This window comes from Halichoerus grypus, chromosome 2 (genome assembly GCF_964656455.1).
Source record: "Halichoerus grypus chromosome 2, mHalGry1.hap1.1, whole genome shotgun sequence".
In the NCBI taxonomy this organism is placed as follows: domain Eukaryota; kingdom Metazoa; phylum Chordata; class Mammalia; order Carnivora; family Phocidae; genus Halichoerus; species Halichoerus grypus.
This window is the reverse complement of record NC_135713.1, coordinates 26,099,585-26,117,531: the sequence shown is the minus strand read 5'-3', so window position 1 is coordinate 26,117,531 and position 17,947 is coordinate 26,099,585.

Sequence of the window (17,947 nt, the reverse complement as noted above, 5' to 3'; positions counted from 1 at the left end):
TAGGGTAGCTCCGTTTTTAACTTTTTGAGGAACCAACATCCGCATATCAATCAATGTGATACACCACATTAATAAAAGAAAGGAAAAGAACCATATGATCCTCTCAATAGATGCAGAAAAAGCATTTGACAAAATATAGCATCCTTTCTTAAGACATGATTTTATATACAGAAAATCCTAAAGACTCAACTGAAAAACTGTTAGATCTAATCAATGAATTCAATAAGTTGAAGGCTACAGAATTAACATACAAAAATCGGTCATGTTTCTATATACTAGCAATGAATTTTATGAAGAAGAAATTGATTCCATTTACAGTAGCATCAAAAATAATAAAATACTTAGGAATAAATTTAGCAAAGGAGATGAAAGACTCTACTTTGAAAACTACAAGACATTGATGAAAGCAATGGAAGAGGACACAAATAAATGGAAAGTTATCCCATGTTCCATGGATTGGAAGAATTAATATTGTTAAAATGTCAAAAATCATCTAGAGATTTAATGCAATCCCTATCAAGATACCTGTGGCGGGGTGCCTGGGTGGCTCAGTCATTAAGCGTCTGCCTTCGGCTCAGGTCATGATCCCAGGGTCCTGGGATCAAGCCCCACACTGGGCTCCCTGCTCTGTGGGAAGCTTGCTTCTCCCTCTCCCACTCCCCCTGCTTGTGTTCCCTCTCTCTCTGTGTCTCTCTGTCAAATAAATAAATAAAATATTAAAAAAAAAAAAAAGATTCCTGTGGCATTTTTTTTTTTTACAGAAGTGGAAAAAACACTCCTAAAATTTATATGGAACCACAAAAGACTCCGAATACCCAAAGAAATCCTGAGAAAGGAGAACACTGCAGAAGGCATCACATTTCCTGATTTTGAGGAATACTATAAAGCTGTAGTCATCAAAATGGTATGGTACAGGCTTAAAAACAGTCTCTATAGACAAGCCGGGGAGATGTAGTTGGTTTAAATAAATTTAAGATATTTTTGCTCTTTATTTATTTATAATATAATTAGGAAAACAAGAAAAATACAGAAGAGATTATGAGAAAACAGTGAGTAGTTGTTAAGTGACATATTATGTCATACATTCACTATTTGAGTACAGAATTGATTAATATGAGCTGAAGTAGTACATCTGTGGTTCCTTCAAGAATTATTAAATTATTATTTCAGTATCTTCCCAGAATACCTTTTTGGTGGGGGGGCAGAAGAGCTCCTCCAGACTACTTATTTGATTGAAGACCAAATTCTTCCTGTCACATATTGGAAATTCCATCTGTAATTTTTCTTTGAACTTCCCTTTTCCAATAATATAACCTTACCCTAACCACCCACCAAAGAAAACAACACAGGATTCTTTGTAGGCATTTTGAAAACAGAAGAACATGGCACATGCAATTAAGCTGAATATCTGGATGTCTGCATGATGCTGTAATTGTGGTCCTTTGGACAAGAATTGTATGCATCCATCTTGGGAATCAATGTACCAGTCTAAAAGTGAAGGAGTCTTTGGACTGCAAAACCAGTCTCCTTGGCAGAATTCTGTTTTTGAAGGGAGAAAAGAACCTGAGAAATGTGTGTGTGTGTATACATACAGTGGTGGTAATAGTGAATTTAACAGACAGGGGAACAAATCTGAAGAGCTCTTTCCTAGTAACATTGAATAAGTGAGGAAGTCTTTGCTTTTAGCTTTTCGGTTATATCAGAGATGGATTGATGGAACTAGCATCTGGTACCTAGGGAGTCAGATGCTATATTGCAAAGCTCTTTTATTCACCAAGTTAGACCAGATTGTAGTAAAAAGCCACTCCAAAATCTGAATGGTTTAAATAAAAAAGGAATATTTCTTGCTCCACTGCATGTCCACCATGGGTCACCAAACAGCTTTGATTCGCAACAGTGTTGTCCTCACTCTGGGACCTAGGTTGACAGAGCAGCTACCATCTAGAATACTGCTGGTCGAAATGGCAGAGGGGGAAAAACAACTCTGTAGGGTCTAGCATCTCTATCAGTCTTTGGCTTAGAATAACTCAAGTCTATCTTGACAGTTTAGGATTTAATTAAGTTTTCAAAGAAAAAAAAACTCCATTGAGATAAATATAGGATTTTATATTTAGAACCACAAATTTACTTGCCTACAATGAGGGTGTGTGCAAAATGAACTGAAGACGGTATACGAATGAGCCAGTAGTGTTATATGACAGCCAAAACAGCTAAGGTGAGTTCAGGTTGGAGTAATAACATCAATAGCAAAATTGGTCCATAATGGTTGCACTGTACTCCCCACTGGTTAGACCATTCCAGAGGTATCTATTTATATTTGGTGCCATGCTTGGAGAGATATTCATAAAGAAAAAAAAAAAGAATTTAGATGAAAACAGGAGGGTCAAGGGTCGTAAAAACTCTAATAGGAGGGATGATTGAAGAAACAAAGCTATTTTACCTGAAGAGAAGATAGAGAGGTGACATGCTGGCTGCCTCTAAGAATATGAAGAAGGGATTCAGCTGATTTCTATGTATAACAGAGGAGTCTAATGGGACCTATGAATGGAAACTGAAGGGAGGATTTCGACTCACTGTTGACAATGTGGTAGTAGAGGAGGAGGAGAAAGATAGCAGAGGAATAGGAGACATAAATTTTGTCTGGTCCCAGGAGTTCAGCTAGGTAAGTATCAAACCATTCTGAACACCTACAAACTCAACAGGAGATCGAAGAAAAGAATAGCAGCAACTTTATGAACAGAAAAGTGACCACTTTCTGGAAGGTCTCTTCTGATTTGTTTAGTGTGTATTTTTCTGGGGTCGTCGTTACCCTTTTAGCATTTTGTTCTCTCATTCATCTATTCTCTGGGCAAAATGATGAGACGGAAAAACTCACCTCAAAAAAAGAACAAGAGGCAGTGCCGACTACCAGGGACCTAATCAATATGGACATTAGTAAGATGTCAGAACTAGGGTTCAGAATGATTATAAAGATACTAGCTGGGCTTGAAAAAAGCATGGCTGATAAAAGAGAATCCCTTTCTGGAGAGAACATGGTAGTAATTTGAACTGTTCAACAATAGCGCAGACTGTAGGGTGCCGTTCCTATCCCTGTGAGAGATTCTAACTGAGCATGTTTTGTTATAGAATATGAGCCCATGTCCTCTCCGATTGAATTTATTCTTGTGGTTGTCTGTATTTCTGTTTCATGCAGTTAGGACGATATCCGAATCTTATGTAGAACTTTTTAGAATGATAATTGATCTTTGAAAAAATTTTTTGATAAATAAAATAATAAATTTTTGAAACTCTCTTTCAGGGATCATTAAATGACATATGTTAGAGCCACATTGACCTGTGTTCATATCCTAGCTCCTCCCTTACAAGCCTTGTGCCCTTGGCAATTTAGTTAATCTCCCTGAGCCTAAATAGGTGCCTCTGTAAAATGGGATTAATAATGTTGTGGAGAGGATTGAATTAAATGAGCTAAGGCACATAAAGAGCTTCTCAATGTACTTGGCACAGAGTATGCACCCAGAACATGGAGGCTACATTGTTATTAATCCTTTCTTTGGCTTTTGCTTTACTAAGGCTAAGGTGGTGCTTTTAGATACTTAGTTCCAGCTTCTTTTTGTGGTTTCTCTTGAATTATTTCAGTTTTCAGGGTCAAGTCAGGAATATCATTGATTTTAATACTCCTCCATTCATTTACCTTCCTTGAATTCAGATGTTCTAGAGTCAGGTTTTTCAATGACCTCTGCAGCTGTCATTACTGGTAAAACCCATTATACTGAAGCATCTAACTATCCAGCTGGTCTTTGAACAACTGCTCCTTTTGTTCCATGCACACTTCAGATCTGCAGGCCATGTACGTGCTCCTTCTTAAGTTTTTCCTCACATTTGAAAGCTGTTTAGTTTTTCTTTTAAAATTACTTAGAATGAGTCTCAGGTAATCCTATTAACTTGACCTTTCCGTTCAGCTACAGAAAATTCAAAGAAATCTCACCTAAACCTCTGGGGGAAACAATCTTTAGGAACAATGATGTTTGCCAGCATTGAAATTTGTGCTTTTTATTGGCTTGTTTTACCCTTGGCATTGACCAAAAGAATTGTTATAGAGTTTATTGGAAGCAGTTGGTTTTAAAAATCCTGTATTATGTTAAAATGTGAATAATCATATTATATGTATGTTCTTTTTTGCAGTGCTCTGCTACAAAAATGACTTTATAAAGGCATATTTCTACACATAGATGGCAGGCTTGCATTCATCCTGTTCTGCTTTCTCATTGGTTCTGCTTAGGTGCCAACTTGTCTTTATTTCTCATTGGGTCCAAACTGATGGCTTTATTACTAAGGTTTGTAAGCAGTTAATTCTCTGCCTCTCTCTACAGGGCCTAGTGAAACCTAACTACATTGTGATATGGAGAAGCATGAGGCCTTTGGAATTTATGAATCATAGCAATCAAATCTGAAAATAGCCATATAGCCCTTTGCCTAAAAACATATTATTGAGAATTCAGTTTATGGTTATTGCTCTTCCCTAGTGCCAGTTTGATTGTAACTCAGTTAAAAAACTGCTCACACAGTCATTGTGTGAGGAGAGTTATGTTGGCAAACACTCTAGTGTTACATTTTATTACCAAACCGAGCAAACATTTCCATAAATGTTCAAGCTTTTTTTTTTTTTTTTCTCTTTAGAAGAGTCCTCAAAGGGCATTTTGCATATGGCCTCCCCACTCATTCACCAGTACTCCTTTGACTAATTGGGGTTAAAGTGGTAAAGGGGGCATGTTTCCAGTTTTGGTTTTTTGTTTTCTTTTTTTTTAAGGAGAGATTCATCTTTTTTGCAGATGGGTTTCTTCAGGCTAATCTTAATTTTCTTTAAGAAAACTTGAGGTTAATGAGTTAATTTTCATAACAGGGTTACTCTAATTTCTAGAATGGGGAAAATATTAAGATAATTGAATTCTTTACTCTGTGTAGGCACTAATATGCAAGAGTGAATTACTAGATAAATAAATTCAGGTAACTTAATATTAGTAACTTTCACATGCAAGTTATTTAAAGATTAGGCCTCCCTACTTTTTCATTTGATAATAGTACTATCTCATAAAACTGTTTTTGAAGTTTCAAGGAGGTTGTGCATTAAGCATTTAATCCAATACCTGTGTCATTGCGAATGAGTATTTGATCGTCCTAAGCTTGTGAGGTGTGTGTTGGTTCCTGCACTTTATTGTGAGGAAACTAAAGTTCCCAGAAGATTAACAGGGACTTGTTCAAGGTCATATGGCTCATGTGTGGTCCAGGGTGGGATTCCAATCTGATATTCTTAACTTCTAGTCCAGTGCTCTTTCACTACAAGAAGGTCCAGGGGAATTAATTAGGTGGATTGTTCAACATGGTTTTAAGCAGTGTTTCTTAATCTTTACTGCTCACTAGAATTACCTGTAAAACTGTAGAACCAGGTAGATGCATTGGTTCAACAGTGGAGACACTGATCCAATAGATCTGGAATTTGTAGTTATAAACTCTCTTGATGTTGTTGTTGTGCTGTCTGCCTCTCTCTGATTCTCTATATGGAACTCTTTTTAGATGTATATTGAAGCTTTTCCCTTCTACCCTTCATATCAATTCACTTTCACCTTTTTCCTTCTTCAAATCTCTGTACTGCATCCTGGGAAATTTCTTTATTTTATTTTTCAATACCCTAAATCTCTTTTCAGTTATGCTTAGTCTACTAATTCACACATATATTGACTCTTTTTATTTCGGGATTACACTTTTTATAATGTCTTTGTGCCTAATTGTCTGTCTTGTTTCATGGATACTAATCTTGCCTTTGTTTTTGTATTTTAAAATAAATTTTTATCAAACACATGAAATTATGGATCAAATGAATCATTTTAAAGGTGGAATAATTCTATAAGGCTTATAGTTAAAATCAGCAGTCTTCAGTTACACTCCTCTACACCTCTGGTTCCTGCATCCTAGTGGCAACTATTTTCCAATATTCTAGATGTTTCTGTTATTTACTTCTGTATTTCTAAATAACATGTTTATATTGCTCTATCTTAATTTTATATATCCTATGCAGCCTTTCTTCTATGGAATATGAAAAAGGTGAGGGTTCTGCATTCTTATTCCTTCCAATAACACAAAATTTAGTGTTTACCAAGAATATGTAAAGATTATTCATTCCTGAATCATGTAGTGTGTCTATTTCCTTCATTTCACAACTTTTTATTTTCTCCAGAGTTAATACATGCTTTTTTGTGGGGGAGGGGTTTGGTTATTTTTCTACTTACTTGTCTGGAATTCATCTCTACATATATTCATCATCATCCAAATTTGTGAACTCGTAGAAATTCAATGATAACAGATTAAGAATCTGTGTTTCTTGGAGATTTTCCTCTTAGAGCCACCTGTTCCAATCTGGATTTGATTGTCCTCAGCACTGCTGCACGACTGTCTTCCCCAGACTTCCTCTGTTGATTCTTTTATTGCCTGGATCCCATGTGTTCCTTTTTTTTTTTTTTCCTGGTTCCCTTTTGGTTTTGCTGAATTACATCCTCCAGTAGCCTGAGAGGGTATGTGCAAAGTAAAATTTTTGAAAAAAAAAAAATGTGTGCCTGGAAATATATTCTAGGCTCATATTCAGGTATAGAATTCTAGATTTGAAATAATTTCCCTCATAATTTGAAGTACTAATTTATGTTTTTCAAGTTTTTAGTCTTGAATTAGGATGTTGGAAACCATTATTATTTCTGATATTTTTAATGTATCTCTTCTTCTCTTTGCAGCTTTTAGGACTTTTTGTAATCCTTAGGTCTCAGAAACCCAGTATGATGTATTTTCTATGGGCCTATTTTTAGTCATTGTGCTATATACCAAGTGGGCTCATTCCATCTGAAATGTGAATGTGAGACTAATGTCCTTCTGAGAAAGTTTATTATGTTATTTCTTTGACAACCACCTTCTCTTCACTTTCTCTGTTCTCTTTTTTTCTGGACCATCTGGTCTGATCCCTTAGGTAATTTTTTTCTCTTCTATTGTCTATATCTTTGTATTTTTCTTCTATTTTCTGTGAGAATTCCTCCTAACTTTATCTTCTAACCCTTCTAAAATCCTATTTATGTGAAATTTGAAAAAGCTCTTTTAAAACATTCTCTGAATGTTTCTTGTTACAACATTTTATTCTTATTTCATATATGCAATATCTTTTCCTATATATCTGAAGATGTTAACCATAGAATGTTGTTTTAAGTTTTCTGCCTTCTGAATTGTGTGTTTTCCATATATTTCTTTTTTCCTGTTTGTTTTTGTTGATGTTTCGTATGATAAACTTTATCCTGTGTTACATGATATTTGGCTGTTCATTGATATTTTACTGAAAGACACTAAAAAGTTCCATAGATATGGAGTCAAAGTATGCTTCATTGTAGAATTATTAGGCAAGGACCTGGTCATTTTTTTTTTCAAGTACTTTTTCTTTGACTCTTAGTATTAAGAGGATCTTAGTAAGACTTTTCCTTTGGAGTGGTTTGTTGCCCCAAAGAAGAATCCTCTAATTTCCTGACCTACAGATATAACCTAATTTTTTTTAGGGGGGGTAGGGGCAGAGGGAGAAGGAAAGAGAGAGTCTTAAACAGGCTTCCCGCTGAGCATGGAGCCCAACACGGGGCTCGATCTCACAACCCTGAGATCATGACCTGAGCTGAAATCAAGAGTCGGACGCTTAACTGACTGAGCCACCCAGGCGCCCCTATAGAACCTAGTTTTTAATGATTAGAAGCAAAAACCGGGGAATAGTAGAGTTTTACTTAACTTACTGTTTTCAGCATGGAACTGCTGCTTTTAGCTGTGCCTGATGTCCCTGAGTCTATAGTCTTTCAGTTTCAATCTATTTATAAAATCAATCTTCAGACTTGTAAATACTTAGCTTTTGCCTTATCCAGTGTGTTTTCAGTGTTCCCTCTTTATCTGCTTTCCAGCTTCCAAAAATCTTAATGTGGATCATATGCTGTCCTCTCTTCTTTCTTCCTTATTCTTGTGGATTTATATCTTTTAAAAATACGAAATTTTTATTTTTAGAGGAATTTTTTTAAAGAGATGGAGGAAAGCTAAAATCATGTGTTAATCCACCATGTTTAACCAGAACCATTTCATTTATTATTTTGAAGAATTTAATATATATTTTCAAGTTGCCATAGTAACTCTACCTCTTTGGGTGTGAATTGTCCTCTTTATAGTTTGTTGACTGCCTTTGTGGTGATTAATTTTCTCATATTTGCAATTTTTATTAAACATGTATTATTTTCTGTGGCTTTATCCTGTCCCATTGTTCCCCATGGTATCTTTCCTCTTCCCCCCCCCCTTTACTATCCACTGCAGTGAATATGTTGCTTGCTAGACTCTTCCTTGCCTATTCAGATATTTGTTCTGTTCATCATAATTGCAGTTGTCGAGGCTAGGATTACAAATATCAGGACTTGATGGCTGCAAGAGGGAAGGACATGGAACTTTCTTCCTCTTTTCCCTCTTTTTCTGTCTCCATTTCTGCTTCCTAGGATCTTTCCTCATCTCAGATCTTTGCTCTTCTGCTGACCTCAGTGCTAATTCAGAGCACAGCTGCAAGCAACAGGGAATGTGAATGCAAAGGGTAACGTGAGAAACTCAGAATATATACCACTAGGCCCAGTGCTGTGGCCACATTCCTACCCTATCCACAAATCACACCTCAATCCCAAAAGTTTAGTATTCTTAGAAAAGTTTTAAGGACCTTTTTTGTGTAAGTGGATTAGTCTTCCTTTTATGGACTCAGAGGTATCTTAAAATATCTTGGTCTTTCCCTTCAGGGTCTAAGTAAAAAGAAAAGAGAGAGGACATAGTAAAGGTGTTTTTGTTTTTGTTTTTAAGCCTGATTTTGTGATTATTAGCAGTTAAGGAAAATTCTGAAAACTAAAATTAGTGGTGAAACTGACAGACAATTTTGTATTCCTCAGCTGGCCAGTGTAGAAAGAAATTGGTCTAAAGTTACAAGTGATGGGTATAGAAGTGAAAGGAGGAAGGGCAGATTAATCCTAGGATTTCTTGGCAGAAACAGTGTCTGCTTCTCTTTTTTCCTTTATCTTTTCAGATTTTTCTTTTCCTCAAATTCCAAATAGTAAATTGATTCAGAGAGGAGATATCTTCTCTTGAATCCTGGTTTTGATGTTTTTTAGGTATATAAACTTGAACAAAGTTATAATAATTACAACATTGTGACACTGGTACAAGCATGGACAAATAGATGAGTAGAAGAGAAGGGATCCCAAAACAGACTCACTTAAATGATTTATGACAAAAGTAATTGTGCAATTAAGTACTTAGCCTCTAGGTATCTCAGTTTCTTCATATGCAGAATAGGATAACTGTCCTTGTGAGTGTTGTGAGGATTAAATGAATTAATACAAATGTGCTCAGAATAGGGCGTGGGATCTACTAAATGCTTAATAAGTTGTAACTATTATTTCTATCTTTATTTCAACAAAATTTTCACTAGTCCCAGGCCTTAATCAGCTTCCTCTCGAATTTCACAATCCTTATTCTGCACCACTTCTTTTGGCACTTAATTATTCATTGTCTTGCTTTGCTACCAAATTATTTTGCATGAACTATTTGTGTATTTCCAGCTATTGTAAGCTCTTTGAGGACAGAGACCATGAAGAGTGCATGTAGCTGCTTCTCTAGTTCTCACGGTGCTCAGCCCAGTGTTGGGCAGAAAGTGGAATTCAGTTTGTGCTCATCAGTTGACTGGGCAGTAGCTCATTTTAGGGCTTCGGTGATGCTTGTCAGCTGATCTGCTTTTAACTTTCAAAGACATTAGATAGTAGCAGTTCTGTATTTTGCAATCCTAAATGGTATCAGAAACCTTTGCTATTTTTACCATTTTAGTAAATAGCCCTGGATTTTAGGAGTTCTTAGGATTATATCAGACAAAATCCACACAGAAATAAATACACTGCAAGGAAATGTAAAAAATTGTGGTTCTTGACCTCTCTTTCACCTTCAGGGACTCTAAAGAAGACAGGAAAGAGTTTATGATTTTTCTCATTTATGAATGAGTAAAATTTTCTCATCTGTTTTGTTCTTTTGGGCCTATTTGGTTTATGTATTTTATGTGACAGCCAAAAACTACAAAGGTTGTTTTTTTTCTCTTCTTTCTCTCTTTCTTCCTTTTCCTCTCCCATTTTCACATTGCCTTTGGGCACTCTTAGAAAATCTGTTTTTTCAAGGTCCTTCTGCTTTCCCAAGAAAGGACTCCATGTTTGTCTGTTACCTGTAAGATGGCATATTGCCCTTATTCCTATTTCAGACTAGTTTCATGGTACTTTCATTCCTGAAAGGTGGCCAAAAATTGCTGTGCTGAAATGATCATTTGTGAATACAGTAACTCTCAGGAGGCATAAATTAATATCCTGTTCTCACTGTATTTTTTATTAACTATTAGAGTTATTCTACTGCCAGGCCCTGACTTGGTGCCCAATGCTAACAACTGTCTTTAAAGGCTTATGAATAGGGTCATAAACACTATTTACATTAGTAGCAACACGTACTTTTAGTATTTCCACCACTCCCTCTCCCTCCTGCTCATTGTCACATGCACAGGCATTTTGTAATGAGTGCGTGGTTATTCTGCACTTTTCCCTATTTTTTTTTTGGTTCACATGTGCATAAATTCATTTGTTTAAACTTTATTTTTCATAATCAAGTTACTCTTGTGTCCTGGCCTCCAGTCTTCAAATAACATGAACCTTCCCAGATTATATGCTCTAAGGTTTTTTTTCCTTCTTTTTAACTAAGGTAAAGAATAATCAACCTTGGTTATGATGCAAGCAACCAGAAAGCAAAACCATTGCTTTAGCAGAAGTTTAACGGCAGCACAGCCCTATCATAGACACAGCAAAACCATAGAACACTCTTTAGCTCAGTAGCAAACTTGATATTCATTTCCGGGGTGGCTGAGGATATTCAATCTCAACTTCACACCAAAGAAATGTGAAAATAAAAGTTGGAAAGGCAACTCATCTTTGTTTTTCCCCAATTTTCCTTATGAAGGTGACTGGATAGTTGAAAAAAAGATTATTCTTCCTGTTTCAAGATTCAAACCCTACTATGTTATAATGTATATTAGATGAGAAATCAGGAAAAGAAGGAATATGGTGCAAGGGTTAATTTGGTGGTGACTGGCTTTCCACTAAAACTATATGGTAATATGCAATGGATATCATGAAGATAGTTTTCAAGTTTATCTTTAGGACAGGGCTTGAATTCAGTTCAAGCAGATGGATGAATATTCACTGATTCAACATGCCAGACACTCTGTTAAGTGATGAAGTCAAAGATTATAGCTGAAAGAGTCTGTCTACAAAAGACATGTGGCAAAGAACTATAAAAACTTGTGGGTTTTTGATCTTCATGTAGGGATAAGCAACACCCAGGGAAGATTGTTGATTATGTACTTAGTTTTTTTCTCAGCCTCATTTTACATATGCTGTTTAGCTATGCATTTTATATTCTCTGGACCTGAGAATGCCTTTTATGTTTATGTAATACGGCTGTCAAGAAGCACTGGCACACCTGGCAAATCCTATAGAAGCAGTTTTTAGTTAATGCTCAAATGCACTGGAGTTGGAAGTAGACAGAGCTATGCTGTTTCTTTACAATAGGAACTTGAGCAAATTCTCTATGAGTTTCAATTTCTTTATCTGTAAAATTTGGATAATAGTGGTACCAACATGTTTTATTAGTGTGAGAATTAAATGAAATAATGCATGCCAGTTTAGTATAGTGCCTGGAACATAGTAAGCCCTTAATAAATGTTAGCTGTTACTGTCCTATTACTTTTGTTCTCTTATGACTCTCTTAGCAAAGGAATATCATGCTAGCTTCCCTTATTTATTTCTTCCAACTTCTCTGAACATTTTTTCTTGCTCAGAATAAAGAAGTTAGAATATATTGTTGTTAACCATTACTTTGATGTTATATTGAAAGAAGATATCAAACATTCTGTTGGCTAGTTTGGGTAACATCTTCTCTAGACACTGCTAGAGAAATGACTCATGTTTCAATTTTTATGTCCATTTAATAAGTGTTTTAATTAAATCTCTTCATTATAGCAGTATATTATTTCCATTAAGCCCAGTTTACAACAAAAGGTAGTTCCCAATTGCAATAAGAAAGAAAATTAACCAGTGGGTACTAATCTCTTTTTTAACATGGTGGCTTCTGTCTCTAACCAAAGAGGGCCGGGCTCATACCTAACTGTAATGAGAGTAAGAGACTGAGTTTGGAGGGTATCATTAACTATTGCACTTGTCATGATGGGCTTTGTTGGGGCTTTTGTAAATGAGAAAGGACTGATGGAGTCAAAGACATGGATTCAAGTAGGAAAACCTGGGGCATTTTCTTCTGGGTCTAATACCTTTTCCATATGCCAACATTTGTAGACCTTTATGTATATACATGGTATGAACAAGGAGATTCCATTTTTCATTTTGTTTTGTTAGTACTTTTTAACTACTTCAAACTCTTTCCCATGAGAATGATGTATCCCTGAAATAAATTTTACTTCATCAAAATCGAACCTTCTCTTCAGAAGTTCTCTGATGGCTCTTCTTAATTTGAATAGTCAGTGGCAAAAAGCCCTTGAAATTTCTTTGCCAGTATTTTCTCCATTCTGGAACTGTTTGAGTGAATACAACACTTCATTTTTTTTTTTTTTTTCAGAAATCAAAATTTTCTCATTAAAATCTTTACTTAAAATTTACATATAGTTTAATAAAGTTTCCAAGTTCGGTATGAAACTAATAGTCCATTAAGAATAAGGAATGATTGGGGCACCTGGGTGGCTCAGTCGTTAAGCGTCTGCCTTCGGCTCAGGTCATGATCCCAGGGTCCTGGGATCGAGCCCCACATCAGGCTCTCTGCTCCGTGGGAAGCCTGCTTCTCCCTCTCCCACTCCCCCTGCTTGTGTTCCCTCTCTCGCTATGTCTCTCTCTGCCAAATAAATAAATAAAATCTTTAAAAAAAAAAAAAAAGAATAAGGAATGATTGATGTGTTTTTATTGACCTTTGGCAGTAAGTGACTTTAAAACACCACCCAGCATATTCAAAATCACCAGGCATGACTGTCCAGTGCCCCACCTAACATAGCCTCTCATTTGTTCTCTTATTAAATCTCTTAGAATCTTCAGTGGAAGAGATTGTGCCAGAGTCTCCTTTACTAGTCTATTCTAGCATCTTACAATTCATGGAATATTTAAAAAGAAAAGCAGGTAGCACTCTTATAAATGCAAATATTGATATTTGCTCGGGTTGAAGCCTTTTCATATTCTTTTTTTCTTTTTTAAAGATTTTATTTACTTGTTAGAGAGAGAGAGTGTGTGTGAGAGAGAGCAGGAGCAGGGGCAGAGGGAGAGGGAGAAGCAGACTCCCTGCTGAGCAGAGGACCCTGGGATCATGACCTGAACCAAAGGCAGACAGACGCTTAACCGACTTGAGCCACCTAGGTGCTCCACGTTTTCATATTCTGTTGGTTGTCTTATTCATGTGCTAGTTAATCATGATGCAGATAGCTAATGCTGTCATTGTATACAACAAAAGTTGTACCCAAAGAAGTTATGTTGCAAATCACATAGCAATGATTTAAAATCTCTTTGAGTATGAGGACCATTTTTTTTTAAAGATTTTATTTTTTAAGCAATTTCTACACCCAGTGTGGAGCTTGAACTTGCAACCCTGAGATCAAGAGTCATATGCTCTACCAACTGAGGCAGCCAGGCACCCCAAGGACCATTTCTGAATGTCAAAATGTCATGTCACTCCCTTCCCTGCTAGACATGTGCATACACACATACATAATACTGGTTTCACTTCTACTCTCTGTTATTTAAGAAAATCCATAGTGGAAAACAGTTATTGTGACTGTAGTAAAGTTTTTTAGTGAATATTTTATTAACTACCATAGCATCTTTATACATCTGAAAAGTAGTAATGCATGTGTGAGAGAAATTTTTTCTATCTAGAAAATGAGGAAATGTATCCTGTTTATCATTCTAAGTCATTTAGTTAGAATATTGGTGGTATTTTACCCACAAAAATCCCTCATTTGTTATGTATATTTTGGATCTAATTAAAGATAAAAATGACAAAGATTGGTATGCATTTAATTTTTTTTTTGCTCTTCTTGTCTGTAGCCCACAAGAAGGGTCCTGCTAGAACAAAGCAATCACCCAAGATGACAAAGCATAATAAATCTGAATGCTTCATACCAATTCTGAGCCTCAGTCCATGCTGCTTATGATTAAATCAGAAAATGTTTGCAAATTAATAGCAAAAAATTTTTTTTTCTCTCTGCAAACATCTTTATAGTGCACCAAAATTTTCTGGTTCATGGGTCTTATTTAACTTAAAAGAAAAAAACTATCGTCTATAGCATATATCACTTCATGGAGGAAGAGCTAAAAGTAAAACAACCCATTAACAAAGAAATATTTAGGAGTGTCTACCATGTGACTGGAAAGAAATCATTGGTTTCTTTGATCCTTTTACCACATGTTATCTGTTGGCTTTCAATGAGTAATGAATGCCAATTTCTATGGATGCAGACAAGAATTTTTATATTGCTGAGCTGCATTTAGACTTAGGAAGTTGACCCAGGTTCTATAGAAATAGATTGCTCTTTGATAGATATTTTCCTTTGGCTAACCATAAAAGCAGTGTTGTTTTCAATCCTTTTTATATTTATAAAGGACAAGCTGATTTGTGTCTTTTGGGGACTGGTGAATATTTTTCTGCCCATATGAAGAGCCGATCAGATAGTTATGCATATGGTTCAGTGTCTTTGTTAGATTATGGGAAATAGGAATGTGTGGTTAGAGCTTTGTAAATTGATATGCTAAAGGTACCAAGATATTGCTTGTCTTGATATGGCACTAATAGAGAGAGACAGTTCGACTTTCACACCCTAGGAGGCCTGATTATTTCTGCATAAGGGATGGATACATGGAGATTCATTTTGGAAATAGGATATAGTCACATTTCCCTTAGGTTACTCAGTAGAATATCTGCTTTGGGCTGATATTTTTGGTTATCATAAAAGTGAAACTGGGGTATGTATTAATTGTTCAAATAAAATACAAGTCTTTAAAGGACTGTTTCCCTTGCTGTAGAAACTTTCCATGTACTTCTGATGTTAGCAGTGTTTTACTGGGAAAGATTGATATCACAACTTTCTAGTATGAACTTTAATATAAAATATGTCTAAAATACTTTCATTAATCATGAATTACAGGCCTTTCTTGGGCATTTACTGTGTTCAAGGCATTGCAGTTGATGATGAATATATAATTATCTGTGGTATGATGGAACATGGAGTTTAATTAATGGGCTCTTTTTCATCCTCCTAGTTTAGCTGTCAGTCATACCCCATTTGGCAGTTACAGCTTGGTCACTTATTACTGTAGTGTTGTAAACAACACATGACAAATTTATAGCTTCCAACTTCAAAAGGTTCCATATGGAGCAAGACAGAGACTATTCAAGAAGGAGATGCCAACAGAATAAACAGGTTTCTTGGCCTGTTTCCAGACTGGGTAAAAGATCCTTTGAATTGGCAGAGGGAAGGAGTTAGGAAGAGGAAAATTAGATACAGCACAGTAGCCTTGTGCTGTGCTCTCAGCATCCCAGTGGGGTGAGGCTGGTAACATTTCTCTTGAGATTTTCAGGCATTCAGGAGTAGAGGAGACATGTGCTCTACTTTCCCTTTCTGAAACTTCGGAGGTGGCAGTCTCACTGATGTGTCTTGTGCTATCTTTGTACAGGTGAGTGGGATAGAGATGGTGGCCTATATATGAGCCAAATGACTACTGTAGTATGATTGATATTATACAAGTTAAGAAGAAAGAGAGGTTTGTCTTGGCCTGGGTTTGTTGAGGAAAGTTTAAGTGTTTTCTTGCCTTAGCAAGTTCATATGGGGAACGCAATATTATGTTGGCTGGTTAGAATTAATAAAATCTTAATTATCTCAGAATATGAGCAGTAATAATCTTGGCTTCTCCCTTTTTAGCCCACATAGATAGTAAAATATCTATTTCTTACTGACTGGAAAATAGATAGAGCAAACAAACTTTTTTCTTCACCCTTTGGGTACTCTTTATTTCTTTAATTAAGCTGCTCCAGACCTGATGGTCAATAATTTTCTTTTTTCTTCCTCCTCCCAAAAATCCTGAGGTAGCAGGAATCCTAATCAAGTTCTACCTATGTAATATGCAATATAGAAGAGCAACAATAGCCTCTAATAGAACAAATTCTAGTCATTCCATCTTGAAAATAAGCCTAGATCCTAATAATCACTTAGATCATAGGGCACACATATGCCTTGTGGGCTTTTTTTCCTCCCATAAGTTACATTTTTTCCAGATGTTCTTTGGTCTCAAAAAAACACAGAACAGTCACAGAAAGGGTACCATTTCCATAAATTTTGCCTATCCCAGGAAATCTCCAGGTAAGAGCTTCCTTATATCCAATTTCCATTCTAAGAGTAAAGTAATAAACTAAATTATGGCAAACCAATACAACTCCTTCCTTACTCTTTATCCCATGCAGTTTGATTTCACAGGACTCAGAAAAACAGTAAAAATATTGCCATAACCATGAATTGTGCCATGTGAACTGGAAATACTGACTATAATGTTTACAAAAGCCCTTGAGAGATGTTGCTTAGATTTAGTTACAGATCTTTTATATTAAACTTAAGTCCTTCAAGAACTATCAGTTATTTGGTGGATTTGGAGGATAATACAGAGTTGCATGATGTAAAATCTGAATATGGAATTTACATTATAAAACTATAATTACATTTGTCCCTTTGTCTTTTCTATAAGAAATGGCATTTCCTGGCAGAGTAACAGGTGGAGGTATGACCTTTAACCCTAGGTAAGCAATTATATAACTACTTAATAGTAATCACTTTACCATCTGTAGTCCACACTAAATTAAAAGACACCTGACCCTCAATTTTGGCATGTGGCCCCAAGCTCTGCCTTTCTTTTCCTAGTTCAGTAATGAATGATCATTTCTATCTTGGTGATTCCAACTGTCAGTTTGATGGATGGAAAAACAGAACACTAAGTGTAGCCCCATTTATTCTGAACTGATTAGCTCCACCCAGCTTTGCTCCCATCCTACAGTGCTCAGTTCTAAGATAATTCAGGCTTTCATGTTTCTTCATCCCATTTTGGTCCAGTAAATAGATAGACCATTTGTACTAAATTTCCATGGTGAGGTTTTCTAGTTTTGAGTTAAATTCTTTGGGTTCTGGAGGGAAAGGGGGACAATGAAAGGACAAAAAGTTTTTTGTGGACATAGATTGCTTTCCCTGTCTCCATGGAGAGACAAAGGTATCCCTTGATGGGTATTAAAATAATGTAAGAGTTCCACCCAGACCTGGATATGAGGAAAGCATTTGCTTTTTGTTCCACCATGTAGCAGGCTTTTAGCAAAGTAGAAAAAAATCAATCACATTTACTGACAGTCTAAACGCTTTTTTAATGTATTGCTCATTGCTGGTGCCAAAGAAGGAGGCAAGCAGAATGGAGATGTTGGCAATCATAAGCGCCCCCCCCTTTTTTTTCAATTCCACAGATGTTTTGGCCTAAGAGTCTCCACTTTAAGGCTTTTAAAAAGTACCCTCTGTCATCTTGTTATAATAGTTATACATGAAGTATTTGAATTCCACCTTTTTTCCCCCTGGTCTTCTAAGTGTCTGGTTTACTTTCCTTTTCATATTTTTTTTTATGTGATTCTTCCCAATTCTCCATATCATCCCACATCTTTCCATACCAAGGCATCTACTTTGCTGGATGTAAATGATTTGAGTTTGTTGCCAATGTTGCAATCATCCCTTGGGTATTTGGCCCGCCATATG